Consider the following 13714-nt stretch of genomic DNA (forward strand, 5'->3'; position numbering starts at 1 on the left):
AGCTTGTGCAGTTTTTGTCTTCTGAGATGCAGACTGTCCTGGTTTCAGCTGAGATTGAGTTAATTTTCTTTACAGTGGCTGGTATGGGGCTATGTTTTGGATTTGTGCTGAAAACAGTGTTGATAATACAGAGATGTTTTAGTTGTTGCTGCACTAGCCAAGGACTTTTCAGCTTCCCATGTTCTGCCAGGTGCAGAAGAAGCTGGGAGGGGACACAGCCAGGACAGTTGATCCAAACTGCCCAAAGGGCTATTCCATACCACATGACATCATGCTCAGTATATAAAGCTGGGGAAGAAGAAGGAAGGGGGGACATTTGGAGTGATGGCGTTTGTCTTCCCGAGTCACCATTACGCGTGATGGAGCCCTGCTGTCCTGGAGATGGCTGAACACCTGCCTGCCCATGGGAAGGAGTGAATGAACTCCTTGCTTTGCTTTGCTTGCGTGCGTGGCTTTTGCTTTCCCTATTAAACTGTCTTTATCTCAACCCTCGAGTTTTCTTACTTTTGCTCTTCCGATTCTCTCCCCCTTCCCACCAGGGGGGAGTGAGCGAGCGGCTGCGTGGTGCTTAGTTCCTGGCTGGGGCTAAACCACGACACAGACACAAGCAGACCTGGCCTGAAGTGGTTTCCCACAAAAGATATCATGTTAAAAAAAATCCGTGTCGGAGAAAAAGAGACGAATTCCACAGGAAAGTGTTTCAGGGAGATGCAGCGCCCGGAGAAAACACTCGGTTCTGGCAAAATTAACAATTTGGGGGTAGATTGGGGGTGCAGAGCGGGGAAGACCTGTGCTGCTCTCAGAAGCTGCCTGGCCACAAACCTGTTTTAAGGATAATAAAAGCACACACACGTGCACAGCATTCCCTGCGTGCCAGCTTGCTCTGCCCATAGCGAGCCGTGGAGCCATACCCTCCCGCCTCTGCCAAACAGCTGGCGGGTAAAAATCCTTAAAATTAGATAAAGACCATGAAATGAAGGTGCAGCACCATGCTTGGAAATTCAACTTTCTGGCCCTCGTGTTTCCAAACCCCATTCCAGGAGGGGAAGAGCACGGAAGAGTTTGCTGCACCGCACCAGCGTGTGAAGGGCCGCGGGGAAATCTGTTTGTGAATGTGGATCCCAAAGGATTCAGCCGTACGCTCAGTCTCTGAATATTTATGGGAAAGTCCTCGTTGGGGCTTTTTCCAGATTTATAGCGATGTCCCAAGGTGAAAAATGTAATTTGATATTCACCATTAATCTTGTACAACAAAACTCATGGAGAGGATCCTGCGGGGAATTCAAATTAATTGGTGGAGGCGGTAGGAACTGATAGGTAACTCGCAGAAAGAAGACGAAATCGTTGTCATTTTAATCCCTTACTCGGCGGCCTTGTTTCGTGGTCCCTGCCGCATCCGTACGGGGTAGCCGGGACGAAGGGCTCACAGGACCCGCTGGTGCCTGCTGCCTCTCTTGCCTTGGTGGGAACGAAAATAACCTCATTTTCCCCTTTATTAATGAAATCCAGCCAGAACCAGACCCGTTCCCTGGCACAGGGATTTTTGTTTCTTCTGTGAGCGGTTTTAATCACGGAGTTTCTTAATTTCACTCATGCTGTAAAAAAAAACGGGAACCCGGAGGGGGGAATTAAAGGGACCTCTTTAAAAAAGTGTCACATTAAGATGTTTGTGTTTTTAACCTAAAACCTCGTCCTGTGGATGGCACCATGGAGATCTCCTATCCTGATGCCCGTCCACATGCCCGCTCAGGAGCACACCGAAACCCACCAGCTCACGAGTCTCCTCGGCCGAAGGTTCATCCTGAAGCATCTCCCGCAGCTTGGGATTTATTAAGGGTGGATGAGCTGTGTCCTTACTACAGCTTATGGCCGTGCGGTTAAACTTCCAGAGATTAGAAGCATGAGAGAGAATTTCAGTGACAAACAGGCTCAAATGAGCCATCGGGCAGTGGGACTGTCTCCTGGGGGGGAGCAGAGTATTGCAGAGCTCGGAGGTGTCTCAGCGTCAGAGGCGCTGGGTTTACAGCAAGCGAACTAGAGAGCCTCCGGGGAAATGCCACCCAGAGACGAGAAATAAAAATAATGTTGAGAAGACAAATAAAAGGAATTTTATTTCTCCAGCCGCGCTGAGCAAACAGAAATGCCCCGCTCTCGCGGCACGCTTTTGGGCTGCGAGGTGGCTCCAGGGCCCTGGGGTGGATGAAGATGCCGTGCCGGGATGATGCTGACGTGGAGGCACCTCCCTGGGAGAAGCTTCTGGGTCCACCCGGCATTGCTCCTAGTCCCTGTGGTTGCCTGTGCTCAGCAATAATGTGCAACATCTACGCGTGTAACCCACATTCTCCCTGTGCTGCTCCGTCCTCAGGCGTGGCCGTATCCAGTGTACCCCCACCACGGGGATAAAACGCGTCTCTCCAGGCTCCTCCTCAGCATCCTCCCGCGGGAACCGGCACTGCTCGGTGCCTGGGTGCCTTTTAGCCAGATATCCTAAAGAGGTGAGCACTGTGCACGTGTGCCTATCCATCTTGCTTTCCTCCTCCACCAACTCATCAGCCTTTTTTTAGTTTAACTTCTTCCATATTGACCAAGAGAGGTCTCAGAGGCAGCGCAGGCGAGGGGGGAGGAAGGCTCTCGCTCATCCCACCCCATGCAATGCAGCCTCAACCCCGGTATGAGATATCAGAGAAAGGCAGAGGAACCCACAGCCAGGGCGATGGTTTTTGGCATCACCCCAGGTTCTACATCTTTTCAGTGAGATCAGCCTTAAAAACCCAGGGGCTGAGGTGTGAAATTTAAAATGTGCCAAATAGGTTTATTCTCCCCAGGCTGGGCTGGGTGCAGGCAAATTCCCCGGCAGCTCAGCTGCAGCCCAGGGAGTACTTCACCCTCTGGTACCCTCGGGAACTGGTCTCCCTGGAAAGCCCCAGCATGTGCTAATTGACCCTGCAACCTCGATAAACAGGCGGCAGGCTCCCTCCAGCACTGGTTGTGCCCTGTGATGAAGTTACTCGGAGGCTGGTGCTCAGCTGGGGCAGAGCTGCTGCCCTCCTGGGACAGCCCCCTGCGGGGATGCTGTGGTGGGGGCTCGCACTGGCTTTGCTGGGGACGGGGGCTGTGACCACCGTGGTTCCCCCCAAGCTGGGGAGCTGGAGGCAGCTTGGAGATGCTGAATTGGAAACCAGGTAGGAGAGACCCTCCCTGAATGTCCTCCATGAAGGAAAGGTGAAATGGAGCTGGGGTGAAGTTTTTGGCTCTACATAAAGCCCCTGAGCTAATGGCTGGAGCTGGGCTGTGAGCCTGGGGGCTGCAGTGGGGACCCTGAGCATCCTCGAGGCTGTGACCCAAGGAGCTTTGCTGGGGCAGATGCCGCTGGTGGTTCCTCATCCTGGACCATCAGCTCTAGGTATGAAGCTCTGCGGGATCCCTGGACTGGGAGGGGACTGGGAGGCTCCCAGCGAAACCTGTTGCACGTTTGAGCCTGGGAATAGCAGGACAGTCCCCAGATATCAGCCCCAGGATCTCAGTTTGTTTCTCCAGCTCCTCACCAAAGGGCTATTGGACACGTCACTGCTTGTGGTGGGAGCTGATTTCTGAGTGCTGGAAGAGTGGTGCCTGTGGAGACGGGGCAAAAGCAGGTCGGGGTGGACGCCAAGGGAAGATTTCACTATGCGATAGGTGAAGCGCATGTCTGGCACATGGGAGATGTGCCCCCAAGCAGGGCTCTGCAGGAGGCGATGGGGCCAGAGCCCGCGCTGCCTCTGGGGACGGGCCAGCTGGGCCACCAGCGCATGCCCCTGGCATCGCTTGCCTGCAGGGTAGCCACGGTACATGGCGGGGGGGGGAACAAAACCCAAACCAGTCCCATGGTTTGGTAACGAATCAAGCTACAGGAGAGAGAAATGCAGACTAAAGCTGTGCACGTGCCCGGTGGGGACACACCGAAAAAGCCCTTAGCTCCGTCCCAGGGGACACGAGGTGAGCGTGGCTCATGTTGTGACGATGTGCTTGTTACCAGACTAATTGCTTTCCTGGCAGATGTCGGAGGCTGGCGGGTGCGAGCAGGGCTGGGTCACCCACACCCCTGCGTGGGGGAAGCGCTGCCTGTGGCTGCAGGCAGGGAGCCCAGGGCAGGGTGCCCTGTGATGCTCGGGACATTTCATCTCCTGCGTTTCATCTCAGCTGCGATGTCCTCTAATTCCCACTGAAGCTTATTGGGTGCCCTGAGCCCCGGGGGACGAAGCGCTGTGTGGGAGCCTGGTGCTGCTCCTTGTCCCTCTCCCTTTGCAAAGGGAATTGTTATTCCCCCTTGGGTTTTACTGCTCAAAATAAATTTTTTTGGTGGGAAGATGTAGGAAACTTTTGCTCTTGCCCACTCCCACATAACTCTGGGCAAAGGCAGGGCCTCCTGTGGGAAAGGGGTGAGGCTGGTGGTTCCTGCTGAGCAATCAGCATCCACTCATCCCAAACTTTCCTTGCTGTCTTGGGAACCAAAAGCGGTTCCTGGTGAGGAGAGACAGACCCTGGAGTGCTGCTGGATCCGACCATCCCAAGCACTGGTGCTCCCTGTGCCGCTGTGGGAACTACCCGAGACCTCAGCCGGGATTTGATGCCAAGATCCACATCTGCTTGTAAATCCCTGGCTGGGTGATGTCCTGTCTGTCACCTGCTGGGGGGCTCGAAGGCAAGAAACAAGTGACTTGATAATGCTGGAAAGGATGTCCTGCGCTGGTGCTTGAAAATAAAACAAAGTGCCCGCGTCCAGCAATCCCTCATCCCCGCGCCTGGAGCTGCCGGTGGCCCTTGAGAGCTCCCGCGCAAATCAGAAACTGCCAATAAATCTCCCAGCGCAGGCACGTCCATCACTCCCTGGGTCAGCCGCTCTCCCCAGGGGCGAGCTGTCATCCGGCCCCCACGGCAGCTTCTCAGCCCATTTTGGGATGGAAATGGGTGGGTGGCAGCCAATGCACGGGGCTGTTGATGGGGCAGGGTCCTGCTGGCAGCAGAGCTGTGCACCAGGAGTATTTGCAACCCGTTGCATCAGCCCTGCTCTGCAAAGGATGTTTTTCAGGTGCCAGGGGTGAGAAGGTGCAGCGCTGGAGCCGTACCCCAGCCCGCGGGCGTGCGTTGCTCTCCTGCAAGTGCCACTCGTGTTTCTGAGCATGGCTCAAGGACCTAATAGTGCTCTGCAGAGCCCTCGGGGATGCTTTGCCTGAAAAAGGCGCTGTATAACCCATGGCTGCTATGTCGGCTTTAAAGCTCCCTCCTTTGCCTGGCATGAGAGGCCCAGTGCGAGTTGAAGGAGTGATTAGGAGTGCAGCTCTCCTGCTTAAGGGGAGTGTGCCCTGCCTGTGCGAAGCCTGACTATGGACACGAAGGCAGCGGGGGACCGACTCGCCCATCTGCTGTAAAAGCCGGTGCCCGGTGGTGCCCAGCCGTACCCGTAGGTGGTACGGCTAACGCAACCAGAGGGAAAAGCATCCTCCCTGGAGAAGGCATCCAAGAGCTGTCCTGGGAGGGAGGCACGGCCTGGGGACAAATGCTGCAACATCAGAGACAAACGGAGGTGGGGAAGGTGCTGGGAGGCACAGCAGGAGGGCGGTTTGGGGCTGAAGGGGCAGCTCTGTGTGCAAGCCTTGCAGCCTGCCGCTGGTGCAGGGATGCCCTGGCCGGGCTGGCCTTGTCCTGCCCGTCCTGGTGGTGCCATCAGGCAGTGGGACACGGTGTCTCCAGCCCTGGGACTGCAGCAGGTTTCGGCAGCGTCGTCCCAGCGCAGACGCGGCCATGCAGAGTCCTGCTGGGTTCCCGTGCTGCGTTGCTATTTATAAGCCCTGAGTTGCACAAGGTTGGGACTGTTTTTTCCGTGATCGTATCAAATCAGCGAAATGGGGAAAGCGAACAGTCTATTTGACATCCTGTATGTGGGCTTTTTATTTGTGCAATGAGTTTTCATTTCCACTTGGATCGCGAGGCGGTAATGGGATACGTAGCTCGTTGCTGCAGTGGGTCGTGAAGCCAAGAGCAGGAGGGATGAGCTCCCCGCAGCCCGCCCGTGGGAAAGGCAGGGCAATGGTTATCCGTGGGCATAAACCCAACCCTGCAACGGGGCAGGGTTTGGGGCTGGGAAATGCGGTGGGAGGATGTGTCATGTCCTCACAGCTGAACCCAGTTCCCTTTCCAGCCATTTTGTGTGGTTTTTCCCCGTGGCTCTGCCCAGGGCGAGGGAAAGTGCTGCTGAGTGACGGAGAAAGCTCCCCCGGAGAGAAGCATGAAAAGCTTCATGCAATTTCTTCCACATTAAGTGTGACATCTGCTTCGGGATGACTCAGGCGGGTTCCCACCGCCCGCACAGGGGAGGAGAGGAGGGCGAGCACCCGTACCGGCTGGGCTGGACCTGCTGGGCTTGGTCCTTTCACCCTGGCTCAGCGGGGAGGTGTTCAGGGGCTTATAATAAACCTAAATCAACCGGTTCCCCATACCACTGAGTTTAGAGCTATAATTGCTTTGCTCGGTGCGGGTGGCACTCGGTGTGCTTGCCAGGGGTGTGACGGATGCCAAAGACTCCGCTGGCTTTGCTGCCTGGCATCGCTGCGGGAGCTGCCAGCCCCGTGCACCGAGCTGTTCCCCACGGCTGTTCCTGCAGTGCTGCGGCCTTTCTGCACGGTCGCTCTCCCTGGGAACAGGGTGTTTGTCCTTCCGTAACCTGCTGCTGTTTGCAGTAGGTTGCTGAGCAGGCGATGCTGAGCGCCTTGGAGGAAAACCCCAAACCGCAGCGCAGGGCAAACGCTTGGGATGTGACATGTTATCCCAAGTCAGTGTGTTTTTAACTTCACCGTCTCGCTAAGCACAGGAAGAAGTGCCTGCGAGCAGGACCCTGCATCCTGCCGTGCCCAGAGGAAGTGGCAGGTGCCTGGGAAAGGACTCGGTGGCAAGGGGATGGACTGATCCTGCCCAGGCACATCGCTCAGCTCCCGCCCCAGTGCTGCGGGGTCTGCAAATCTCAGCCTTGCCGGGGAAACTGAGGCCGTGCTGGGTCTTGGCTCAGGACTCCTCGGTCCATCCTCGCAGCACGGCATCGCTGCGGCGCTGTGCCCCGAGGTCAGCCCTCGGCGAGGCCACGTGCAGGAGCATCCGTGGCCGAGCATCCCCAGCCCCACCACATCCTGCGGTGGTCTTTGGCAGCTCCCACCACGCTGCCGGTCCCATGCACGGGCTGCGTGCCACCCGGCGCTGCCGGGGCCGCGCATCTTTTCAAACCTCATCCAGGAGCTGGTCTGCAGTCGCACTGTTTGACTCCAAGCACGCTGAAGGAGATAACGTTAGTTTGCAGTTATTTTCCCCCCTTGCTGGCTTGGTCTGCAGGACGCTTTGTGGGCTGTCTTTACCTTTATTTATACCTTTATTATTTTTTATTATATTATTATATTATATTATAAATTATTATATTATTTATACCTATTATTACCTTTATAATTAATTACCCTTAATATATGAACATCCTTTCTGCTAGGGAGACAGGTGAACTGACTGGTGGCAAACCCAGGGCAGGGCTGGTGCTGCTTGAGCTGGCACTGGTGTGTCCTGACGGGACAAATCCTGCTCCTTCCGTGGGCTGTGTCCTGCCGACGGGAGGAGGTAAAATGGGGGCATCGCCCCCAAACCTCCTTGTGCTTCCGAGGGGATGCCTTCGCACCCAGACTGCGGGGACTCAAGCCCTGCGCTGGCTCTTATCCCGGCTGGGTTGAACGCCGGGGCTGGGGGGGCTGAGGCTGAGGAGCGCGGGGGCTGCGCCGGGAGGAAAGGATTTTCTCGGTGCCACATCAAGCGCAGGGTTATCTAAACCTCCTGCTCCGCGCGGGTGGGGGCTGCGCTGGAAAACCTCCCGGACTCCTCCGCATTTGGGGCCGGGGGCCAGGGTCCCCCTGAACCCCATCCCTGCATCCAGCCTTGCCTGTCCCTCCTGCCTGGGGGGACCCAGTGCCCCCCACAAGACTTTCTTTAATGGGGCTGGGGGGTGGATGGAGCTGCTCCGGCAGAGCTTCCCCGCGGGCTGGTGAGCTGGGGCTGGGGGTGCTGCCTCGAAGCAGCTGCTGCATCCTGGTGGTAATGAAAGCCATCGGGGAAGCCAGCCCCTGAGCAGCAGCAGCGGCGTTTGGGAGCCAGATTTGACGAAGGGAAGTGACTCAACGTCTTGGAAGGAGTTGGGGGCGGTGGGGGGGGGGTGGCGGAGGACAGTGGGTGACCCGGGGTGGGGACAGCGCGGTGGGGTGGCTGGCAGCCACCTGCCTCCCCTCAGACTCCGTGGCCGGGGCCAGCATCGCTCCGGAGCCCTCTGTGCTTCGTTGGCCCTCGTTAGGGCGGTGTGCTCCCGGTCGGGGGGACGGGACAGGAAAGGAGGCCCCTTGGGAAGCGGCTTGTTGCTTCCTCATGCTAGGTCGCGGCAGGATCCGGGCCAGCGTTCCCAGCTCCCGGCGTCACACCCTCTCCCAGCTGTTGCTCGCGGAGCATCGTGCTGCCAAGAAAACCCTGGTGATGGATGCTGCTGCGACTCCTTCCCCCTCCCCTCGCCCTTAAAACCGGCGGGAAGCGGCACTGTGCCGGCGCCTGGCCCCGCAGCACCGGGGTCCGCACGGGGATGAGAGCCCGCTCGCTCCCGGTGAGCCTTCAGCACTGGGGCTGGGCTGGGCGGCTCTTCTTCCTCACCGGGCACGGGGTGGCCCTGGCACCCCGACGTGGTCCTCCCCGGCACGGAGCAGCAGGAGAGCGTGGCACTGCATGAGGTATTTGGAAAGGTCTCTGGAAGGCTCGAGAGGGGGATACTGGGGGGACTGGGGTGTGTTACTGTGGGAGAGGACAGGACGGGTCCGGCCGGCAGAGCCAGCCTGTGCAACCCGCCCCAGCCAGGACCATGTTTCTCTTTTTTTATTTTTTTGAATTGCTTTTGGGAGTAAACTGCATTTGCCGCTGCCATGGGGGGACTGTTTTGCCCCGGCGCTTCAGGGTGCAAAGGGTTTGCACCTCGCTGGGGAACTGCCACATGCCACAAATGCCACGAGCATGGCATATTCTGCATCGCTGCTGGCACCCAGCACCCCGTGGAGCTGCTGCCCCATCCTGGGGGTCCCACGAACCCCCGGGAGCGGGACCCCAGCGTGCCGGTCACGAGTCGTCTGGGTTGGTCCATCCCCGCCTGGTGCAGACGTCTGGGCTTTTTGAGTCTCTTCTCCTTTCTCTGGGCCGGACCCGCTGATCCAGGCACATCAGCAAGTTTCCTCCTGATTCAGCTGTGGGGGATGTTGCAACGCGGCATTGTGCAAAGGCGGGCATTGGCCCGGGTTCCAATTCCTCTTTTTCGGCCCCTGGATGCAGGAGCCCGTCCCTGGCCACGTGTGACAGGGGTTAATGTCCCCACCTGTGCGGGGCATGGCGGTGGCCGCAAGCTCCGTGGAGGCATCACTCCTCCCTGGGCATCTCCTGCTGTCCCCTGGGTCATGGTTGGGTGGCAATTCTCCTGTTGCAGTGCCGTCGGCTCCGAGAAAATCGGGATTTTTCCCTTGTGCATGGCTGAAGCTGAGAGCCGGAAAACACGTCGATATTGGCGATGGTGAGTGGGTGGGAGCTCTGCCCCGGGCTTGCTGCTGGCTCCAATTGAACGTGATGCTCCCAGCGCAGGTGCGCGGTGCTGGATTTTGGTCCAGCCACTGCATGTATATGGATTTTTAGTGTGTATCTCCCTCTGGACGGGCTTCCCTGGCTCAGGGCAGAGGTTTGTGGCCCTCCAGGCTCAGCCCATGCCAGATGCACCGCGCACGCCGCAGCCCCGGCAATCAGCACCTACGTGCAGGCGCGGGGCCGAGGCCGGGCTGGCACTCGGCGGCTGCCCCTCTGCTTGGGGTCCCGGAGCAAACCGGGATGGGCTGATCCATCGCCAGGAGCCGCTGCCAGATCCAGACCCACCTCGGTGCATGGGGCCCAGCTGGACGAACAGCTGGGAACGGGCAGGACCTGGCAAGCGTGCCGGAGGGAGCAGCGTGGCGAGGGGGGGGACGTGCTCCCCTTCTGCCATGCACCCCAGAGACGGCTTTGGGTTACCCCTCTCCTGCGTGCGCGAGGGCAGGGGCATCCTGGGCGCCGGGGCAGGGACGTGGGGCAGCCTGGGGTGGAGATGTCCCATCCTGGGTCACAGGGGCCCTTCAGCTGTGCTCACCCCTCGCCAGGATCAACAAGACCGCAGCTTTTTTGCGCCAGCGAGGGATGCCCAAACCCTGCCCGAGGGGTCTGGCGGGACTCCTGAGCCGGCTGCGGGCAGCGCGGGGGCCGTGGTGGATGGGACACAGCACCGAGGGCAGCCAGCTGCCCCGTCCCCTCTCCGTGTCCAGCTGAACCGTGCAAGAAAGCGCCTCTACCCAAGGTCATGAGTCCCCACATCCTGCTGCAGAGCATCGCTTCCCCTTCCCAGGCGCTGCCCATCTCTGCGCTGAGCCCAGCAGCTGGTTTATGCCACCGGCTGCGGGTTTTGTTTTCTCGTCCTCCCATCGGCAATATGTGTGCGTTCTTCTCGGGATGAGAAAGCTCAGCAATGTCCATGGCACACTCCACTCGGATGCTGAAGCGGCGTAACCCCGGGATTGTTTGCGTGCAAGCCCTAATGAGCTTATAGAAGAAGCAGAGATGTGTAATCCAGCCTCCGTGTGCTCAAAACCCACAGGGATATACCAAGCTCAGGTAAATACCTCTGGGTTTATACATATATATATGAATATATATATGAATATACGTATTTTTTATATATATTTGGCAGAGAGAGTTTCGCTGCAGCTGGCTGGAAATCATTGCTTTGCTCAAGGGTTTTGCAACGGTTGAGGTTTTTTGCTACCCTGTTATTATAAAGTGGGTTTGGGGTTCGGCATGGTGGAGGACGGCAGACAGTGGTGATCTCCGGGGCTGCACATCGGGACCCTGCAGGTCACCACCGCCTGCCATCCTCCGTCCAAAACCCCTATTTTTTTCTAATTTTCCATAAAATCCCCAGCTTTTTTGGAGATGGGGTTTGCAGCCCATGGCGGTGGGAGCCCCTGCGGTGGCTTTGCATGTGGGAAAGCTGCATGGACGGGAGAGGAGCTGGGTGTGAATTTTTGGGGGGGTATCCTTACAGTGTGGCAGTGTCATCTCGGTGGGGACAGGGAGAACAGGGGACTTTTCTTTGCCGTGCTGATCAGCATGCAGCTGGGAGCGCGGCACGCAGCTGCGAGCTGGGGGCTGGAGGATGCTCCTGCGGATCCGGGGTGATTTTCTCACTTGGGGGGGCTGAGCTCTGCCAGCTCTGACCTTCCCCCATCCCCGGTGTGGTCACGTCTGTCCCTCCGGCAGCAGGAGGGACAGACCAGCTTCCTTTTCTTGGTTTTCTTTCTCTTTGTACCCTCAAAATCCCGAGCGGTTGAGAGCAGCCCCGCAGGTGGCACGCAAGCTGCCGCCCTTCGCCTCTACATGGTGTCCCCAAGACGTGTGCTGGCTTTGTCCCCGAGCAGCTGTGATAAAGCCCAGGCCATGGTTAGGGACGTCCTCGCTGGGCTGAGGCAGGTCCTGGAGCCCTAAAGGGGATGCAAATCCCCTGGGATCACAGTGTTTCATGCCCTATCCCACCCGCCTGGGCTGGTGCGATGCAGCGGGGAGGATGCTCAGAAAAAGGGAGTTTTATTGGCCTTTTTATTGCCTACAAAGTGCCAGGAGAGCCTAGAATTAAGGGCAAGCTATATATAAAAAAAAAAGGGAGAGAAGAGGAGATGAAAGAACTTTTATTATCTCGGAAGTAGCTCTAGTCATTTTAAGCAGCACAGAAACACAAACGGCCCTTTTTAAAGAAGCTTTGCCTGAGTAGGTACAAATGCCCAGGATTTTCCCCTTTAATACTCAGTCCTTCGCAAGAACAGAACGGACGGGGAGCAAAGGGCCAGGGCCGGGCTCTTCCTAACAGGGAGGCTCTTAACAACCTGGGCACTTTGCAGGCTCCTGCAGGAGTTTTGCCCTGGGAAGAGCCTCACATGACCTGTGTTTTGAGGTTAAACACCGGTTTCTGGCTGGATTGGGGTGTGCTGTCCATCGGGGTGACCCCACACCGTGGCCGGGGGCAGCTCGTGGAGACCCGTCCCACCCTGACCCATCCCGACCCGCACAGCCTGGCTGGCTCTGCCCAGATAAACACTGACTCATGCTGTTATTCTGTCCCACCCTGGGCACAGCCAGCTTTTTTAAGGCTGCCTTTTCCAGCTATTCCTTTTTTTTTTTTGCCCTGTTCACGTGGGCAGGGGATGAAGCTTTAGCCGGTGTGTGGGGAGCAGCTGGGGGTGCCGAAAGCTGCCGGGCGTGGGGGTCCCAGCAGAGCGAGGAGGCGAGGGCTGCTCCACAGCAGTGAAGCGGGGATGCATCTGAGTGCCATGCGCGCAGGTAGGGCTCGGGCTTCCCCGCCGTCCTGCAGCCAGCCTTGGCGCAGAGCTCCGTGCCTCCGCTTCCCCTGTGGGCACCGGCTTTGCCCCCTCCCTCTGCTTCAGGGGTCCCCGGCCACCGGTGACTTGGGGGAGCTGCCAGCCTGAATCCTCGCTGGCAGGAGCCCATGTGCTCGGCGTCAGGCCGCTGTGGATGCTCAGCATGCTGCTGCCTCTCCCGTGGCATCCCGCATCCCTGTCCCCTTCCCGGTCCCCTCCTCAGCCGGCTGGCGTGGGACAGGGGGTTCAGGGATGGGTGGCAGGGCTGGGACCGTGGCCGGGGAGCAGCTTTTGGGCAGGTCAGGGCTCAGGGCTTTGCAGGGGCATGGTCTAAGCTCCCTTTTGATGGGCATGTGGCTGGTGTCCGATTTAGACCAAGGGCTGGGGCTCCATCCCGGGCATCCTCGCGGGGACTGGGATGCTGCGCAGCATCCCTCCCTGCAGCAGCTGTTGCCATGGCAATTGCTGGCTAAAATAAGGGTGAATTGGAGCTCGGTACCCAGAGCTGCTTTCCCATTCCTTTTGTTTTCTTGCTTCTCCCAAGCGCTGGCAATCCCCGGGGGGTGGATCTGCTGGATCCCAGCAGGGACGTCCCTCCCATGTAACCCCAGGCTGGAAAAATGTGGGTGCCAGAGGGATGGATGGGGTGGCCTCAGGTGCCAGCTTGGGTTGGGGCATGCATCCATCTTCCCTAGGGCATGCTCCTGCTGGCAGCAATGGGAGCTCGCTGTGCTCAGGATCCGGCCCGCAGGGTGGGACTCGAGCTCAACCAGAGCAATAAACCCCCACGGGACTGGGACCAGCGTCTGCCATGGGGGGACATCCAGGGCTGCGGCAGGGCTCAGAGGGGACAGGCAGGTCCAGGGGGACGTGGAGATGCTGCTTCGCCCCGTGCCCTTCCCAAAGCTCCTCAGATGAGCGACCATGTGTTTCCCCCAAACATCTGCCTGCAATTCCCATCTCTCACGGCGCAGGGCTGTGCCGGGACTGCCTGCGCTGCGTGGGCAGCCTGGTTGCGCTTCTCCCACGTGTGCCGGAGGAAGCGGCTTCGGGTTTGGGGTGCTCTGGGACCTCGGAAACCGCTGCTGGGAAGGAGGGGAGGGGAAATGCTCAGATGAGAAAAAGGCAGAGCAGCTGCCTGGGGGCGGCAGCAGCTGTGCAGGCAGGGGTGCAGGCAGGGACACAGCGCACAGGGGCTGGCAGCGGCCGGCAGAGCCCACCCTGGTCATCCGCCT

General features: G+C 58.5%; 1 protein-coding gene across 3 annotated transcripts in view; it reads left to right on the plus strand.

Moving 5' to 3' along the window:
• The window catches only part of CMKLR1 (chemerin chemokine-like receptor 1), a 46898-nt gene that overhangs the window by 27262 nt on the left and 5922 nt on the right, over positions 1-13714 (plus strand). The window contains exon 1 of one of the 3 annotated variants that reach the window (XM_072880212.1): positions 8655-8777. The exons of the other annotated variants lie outside the window; for them this stretch is intronic. The gene's annotated coding sequence lies outside the window, so the exon portion shown is untranslated. Of the gene's footprint in view, positions 1-8654; positions 8778-13714 lie in introns of those variants that run through there. 3 annotated transcript variants of the gene reach the window in all.

Source organism: Ciconia boyciana, chromosome 15, assembly GCF_034638445.1.
Source record: "Ciconia boyciana chromosome 15, ASM3463844v1, whole genome shotgun sequence".
NCBI classification, from domain to species: domain Eukaryota; kingdom Metazoa; phylum Chordata; class Aves; order Ciconiiformes; family Ciconiidae; genus Ciconia; species Ciconia boyciana.